At 37.7% G+C, this 6,091-nt stretch overlaps 1 protein-coding gene across 1 annotated transcript in view; it reads left to right on the forward strand.

Annotated features, from left to right (window-relative positions):
* Positions 1-6,091, forward strand: part of RGS22 (regulator of G-protein signaling 22) — a 58,605-nt gene that overhangs the window by 5,782 nt on the left and 46,732 nt on the right. The gene's annotated exons all lie outside the window — the stretch shown is intronic.

Below are 6,091 nucleotides of genomic sequence, written 5' to 3' on the forward strand. Positions count from 1 at the left end.
TGGAAGCCCACAGAAAAGAGTTTACAGACACTCCTGAGTAAACACTGGTTTATGCTGGTAATCTTGTTAGGTTTCTAAGATGACACGTGGTCTCTCTTCTATATATTTACATATCTTCATGAAAACATGCTCTATTAGCTATTTTCATCTGTAATGTTCTCATAAATGTTTTTATTTTCTTTGATCTTTTCCTGAGGATTTACCCTCTTCAGGATTAAGTTGTATTAATGCCTTGAGTTCTGTGGTTTGAATACCTTATATTCCCAGTTTCCTTCTCCTTCTCAGAAGGCTTCTACTAAAACACCGCATTGAAATTTCCATTGCTTTATTCTTGTTGTATTTATATGCAGTTGCCTGGGAACAGTATTACCCAGGTGTGCTAGTAGTTAGGCAACAAGTTAAACTGAAAATATTGTGTGACTTGATACCAGAAATCAGGGGTAGTGTATGTTTATTTTAAAAGACTGCCTCTGCATTGATTTATAATGCACCAGTAGTGTATGGAAAATTGTATTACTGGGGACTTGCTGTGGTGGCAGCAGCAGATTGGGGTTTTTTTTGCTTTGATTTACAGTATATCCTTTAAGTGATCCTGTTGTTATAATAATATTCAATACAATCTGACATGAATATCTAGGTACTCCAAAGATCTACAAATTGTAAGGAAGGATATTTTGTACAGAAAATACTTCTGAAAGATAAAATAATACAAAAAACCTCATGAGGGCACTTGTTGCCAGTGCAGTGACTTCACAATAGCAGAAACCAATTACATGTCACACAGATGAGTTACACCTTCCTTAGTAACTAATCTAAAATGAAAGATTAAAGAGAAACTGTGGTGTGGGTACACTTCCATTTCTAGCCTGACAGGCATCCCGACAATTTGAATCTTTGATCTATGCATCTAAAACATGCAGTTTAAATATATTCATCCAGGAATGAAAATTTGGAAGTCAGGAATTGCCATCCAGCTCAGTGTTGGAGGCTTCAGTAAGAAAGGGCAGTAATGTCAACTTGTTTCTCCTGAACTCTGAAAGCTGCCTGCTACTTGTTCTACTCCAAGTCCATGCTGGGGCCTTACCCCCCATTTTCCAGTTACCACTGATCCTGATGAAGACACACTCCTCTTTGCAATGCCAAGGAGTTGCACTAGCAACAAAAGAACTAACTGCACCTCAGTTGAAGCATATTCAGGAGATGACACTCTTGGTGGCAAGTCCCTGGCTGTGGGTTTACCTTGCAGCAGAAAAGCTACCAAGTGATCACAATTTTATCAACTTCGGATTTGAAGACTACTTCTTTTGAAATTATTCTCACTATAAAAGCTCTCTGCTGAGTAGTCAGGATCCAGGATTTGATACAGGTGAGGATTCTGAAAACAATTAAAGCTCAAGTAGTAAAGTTTGTGCTAATTGGTCTTTCAGAAAACAGAATGATCCTGAAAACCTAGTGCTCTCAAGAGCAGAAACAGCCCTGATCTAGAAGTAGCAAATGAGGGAAAGGGCAGAAAGCAATCCACTGTGCTATATAGTTCCAGCCCTTTGTTTTGAAGATGGCTGTGACTGATTTGATGCATCAATGCATCAATTCAAGGTATCAATGCATGCTCATTAGTTTCCTCTTGTCTTTTCCAGGTGTGTGGAGGGAGGCTGCAGGTGCCAGTACAACCTCCCTCATATGCATATTATGCCTATGAGGCCCCATATGCATATTCTGTCGAGACTTACTCAGGACTAGAATTTGCTTGATATCTTTGACATTCAAGGAAGCAAAAGAAGCATTCTTTACTTCTTTTCTTATTGACAGCAGGTTTACTCAAAATGTTATTCTGTTCTCTCTTAATTAGATTGTGGTATGTAATTGTGACCTGTGCCTTACTCATCAATGGAAAGGAAATCTTGGTCTCATTAAAGTCAATGGGAGATTTGCCACTGACCATGTGCAGTGTGAATTTTCCAGATACTTCATAGGGCTGCTCAAATTCTTTTCTGGTCTGGACTCTCATTGACATTTATTTATGATACACACATACCTGTTTTAAGGAACTTTTGACAAAGCTTCTGGATGGCCTCTAGTAATTCCTACCCTTTCAGGGCCTTGATCTAAGAGGCAGCCAAGCTGTGGTCATTCTATTTCTCTTGGGATCTAACTACATTATTTGGGGTGGGATGTGGTGAGCATATTTATGCATTTTTAAGTGTATCTGGAGTTAAGTATATCTGAAAAATGTTAAAGCAGACAACAGTGAGATTTATATGTCTGACATCCTGGCAACATGGTAATGGATGCTGTTTTGGTTTCTGTTTTGGGAGAACTGAGAGAAATTTGCTTTCGCTTCAGTTAAGTGTATAACTTTAGGTTTCAGAATTATGTATTCTATTTATTCTTCAGCTGAAACCATATTCAATGTGCATTTGACAGTTAAGAAATTTCTTTGCTGTCAAAAATGTACATGCAATTGTTTATTTATTTAATAGTACTGCTGTACTACAATCTGAAAAACAGCTTTTTGTTGTTTGTTTGGAGGCTTTTTTTCTGAAGCTGAGGTTACCACACTGAGTTACATTGTTCATGCTGAGTTCAAGGGGAGAATTGCCTGAGTGAAGCAGTTTGCAAAATCTACAGACCTCTTATTTGTTGGTATTCTCAAGTCCTTGTTCATCCTATTTATTGTGTTAAATTGATAATGTATGAATCCCAAGCTTCAAGGCTCCTGCCAAACCGTATTTATTTTTTCTTAACATCTTGAGGTATAATTTGTCTCTGGAGTTTTCCCTCTCCATCTTCAAAGGATCAAAAATTGGCCCAAACTAGAGAGAGAATGATACACTTTGCGTAGTATATTTTACTTGTCTGTAAAAAGCCAAAGCACTTGCCAAATGTGGGATAAGAAAGACATTTCTTAGTATATTAGATTGGCACAGATGATTTTTTTCCCCTTTCTTCCTAGTGTAGGTTAGCACCCACTCGTTAACATAGGCATCCTCACTGAAGAGATTCATTGTTATTGCAATGACCTAGAATATTGGTGGTGTTATAAACCTCTCTCATTATTGTCTTGTGAAACATTGTATGATTTTACAGCACTTGGCTTCTGTGGAAAAGGTTTTAAGTTCACTGCAGGGTATTGAACAGGTTGTGGTTTGTTGTTTTTTTGTGTGTGGCTTGTAATGTGTGGGAATGGTTAGATTGTGTTTTGCTCCAAAGTTCTTCACATACCAAAAGGGAAATGGATTGACTGATCCTCTCTCCTATACTGTTACTGGGAAAATGGTACCTACAAGAAATCATGCTATTTTAGTTTTTTTCTTTTCCTGTTCCCATTTGAGTCTTTTGTCATAACAGTGTCATTTTTATTTTTGTGGTTGGGATGAGATAAAGAGGTCAGGACTTACCTCTTCTTTTATTATGCTTATAAAGACATTCTGATTTATCATTCTAGTTTTCCTAAGTAAGCAAACTATTCCAAACTATTCTAAAATGCTTTTATATGATCGTTTTATGAGATGCTCTCTCTGGTAGAATTTGATATTTGTACAGAATCATAGGTCACTCAGGCTAGAAGGGGCTTTGGGGAGGTCTGTAGTCCAGCTTCCTGCTCAAAGCAGAGTCAGTGCTTTAGTATTGAAACCAGGTTGCTTGGTACTTTCTCTTGATCTTGAAAACCTCAAACAACTGATTTCACAGTCTCTCTGGACAGCCTCTTCCAATGCTAATCATTCCACACACAAATACCTCTTTTCTTATATCCAGTTGAGATCTCTATTCTTTCACTGTATGACCGTGGTCTCTTGGCCTCTCACCATACACCTCCATGAAAAGCCTGGCTCTACTTTCTCAGTAATCTCCTTGTAAGTACTGTCAGATTGTTGCTAGGACCTCCTAGAGCTGCCTCTTCAGGCTAAATAAGCCCTCTTCCCTCAGCCTGTTTTCACAGGGAAAGTGCTTCAGCCTCTGACCATCCCAGTGGTCTTCTGCTGAACTTACTTGAATATATGAACATTCTTCCTGTACTGGGAACCCAAATGCAGACTTACTAGTGTCAAGTAAAGAGTATCTATCTACTGGCTACTTTCTGACTAATACAAGAAGTATGCGATGCTTTACATGCAATGTAAATGCAATACAAGAAGTATGCCTCTTTCTTTAATGTTCTTGGGGATAGGTAACTACACCTTGGTCCAAACCCCAAAAGTCTGGACTAGAACCAGTAAAGTATGTAGCATATGAAGTCTTAATCTTCTTGTCCCGTCAGTGTATGTTCTTTTGTTCCATTAGTATATTTGTCTTATAAATGATTTGTAGTCAGACTCCTAAAATAGCAACACACTTAACATATTTTAAAAATTGTCACTTGCATCTGTTTCACTGCATTTAAGTTGTTATGTGTTTTCTGTTTAGTTAATTAGAATGTATACTGAAAAAATGAGCCCTACAGTAAGTTATGAAGGATTAAGTAAAAATAGATGTGTGTGATAAACTAATGCTGTTGCTTAGTTTTCAAAGTTGAACAACATGGAACTAGCATAATCTGGTCACGTCTAGTCACATAGCACTGTATTATGGAATTTGTACTTTGTTTGCTTTTTTTCCACAAGCAAGAGAATTTCAAATCCTGAAAGACTGACTCACCTTGTTTCTTAGTGTACTTCTGTTTATTTTTTAAAAACATGAAAAAATAAATAGGGAAGAATACATTTGGAGGTTATTAAGGTTGCACAGTTAGTCACTTGAAAGCTGTTAGCAGGTTTGAAAGTAAATGAAATGTACACACAGCAAACTGGGAGGAGGTCTGAATGAAGTACGGAGAACTCTAGTACACATAAAAGGCTCTTTAAAATACTGTTTGGTACATCTGGAGAAAAACCACTAAAACCTGCAGAGTACCCTGGAGAAAATTAATGTTAAAAGAGGCACAAGGTGTCGGAGAACAAAAACCAAGCCATGATTTCAACTAAAGTTAGGTAACTAAACAGACTAATGTAATTCAGTGCATGGCTCTGAGCAGTGACAGTCTGATGTCACAGGCACTAACCATGCACTTAAAGCTCTCACATGCTACGTGCTTTGCCAGGCTGAGCCTGCACAGTGAGACATTATGGGATAAGTAGAGAATGTTGTAACCACATGTTGCAGCCACATGGTTCGATCCTGGGCATTACTCTACAAGATTTTGATCAATAAGGGGGCTTCAAACAGAAGCAACAAAACAGCTGACACTGACATGGTTACTATGGACTTATACAGGTGTGGAGAAGAATAAAATTGTCTGTAATATATTTCTGTATTATATGTAGCATGTATTCAGCATATACAGTATGTCTATGAATTATGTCTATGTTTGTATATATGTGATATATAAAAAGTTCAAGGAAATGAAAAACACAGTGCTTGAAAAAACAAAATAATCTTATTAAGTGCAGGGGAATGACAACTGTACAAACACCAGGTGGGATCCTGTGTGGAACAAAGCCAAAAAGAATTCTGGCACTGGGTCTGGATATGGCCAGGATTTTCTTCAGTTCTTAAATACAACATGCCTTCTTGTCTTCCAGCTCCATGTGGAGATGCTAATATGCTCTGCTTGTATATCATCTCATATTCACAACTGTCCTAGGTATCCCTCATTGCTTGTAAAATCCATCCATATTTTCTCTCTTCATTTCAAGTAAGAGCACTTGAAAGATAGTCTTTCAGGGAAATACCTAATACCAGATCTCAAAAGATGAAAGATGGCTCTGTTTTAATGTGTACACATACGGTGGGGTTTTTTTTGAGTTGGCAAAAGTCACAGTTATATAGCTGAAGTTGAAGTTTAGTCTACCTCATGTGTCATACAGTATCTGAACTGGTGACGTATAACTTACTTACTACAGGCCATCGGTTCTGGTAGGTGTTTGACCTACAAGTAACAGTATGGTGAAAAGCCATTCCCATATACGGAAATCTTCAGATTCATCCTCTTCAAATGCATCTTATTTAAAAGGTCAGCTTCATTTCTAATCTTTAGAAGCCTTGATTGTTTGTGGTATTGAATGGGAGAATAACATTGGAGATCTGATCCTGTAGGTAAGTAGTCCCCTGCTGA

The sequence above is a fragment of the Nestor notabilis genome, unplaced genomic scaffold (assembly GCF_000696875.1).
Source record: "Nestor notabilis isolate BGI_N333 unplaced genomic scaffold, ASM69687v1 scaffold2516, whole genome shotgun sequence".
In the NCBI taxonomy this organism is placed as follows: Eukaryota; Metazoa; Chordata; class Aves; order Psittaciformes; family Psittacidae; genus Nestor; species Nestor notabilis.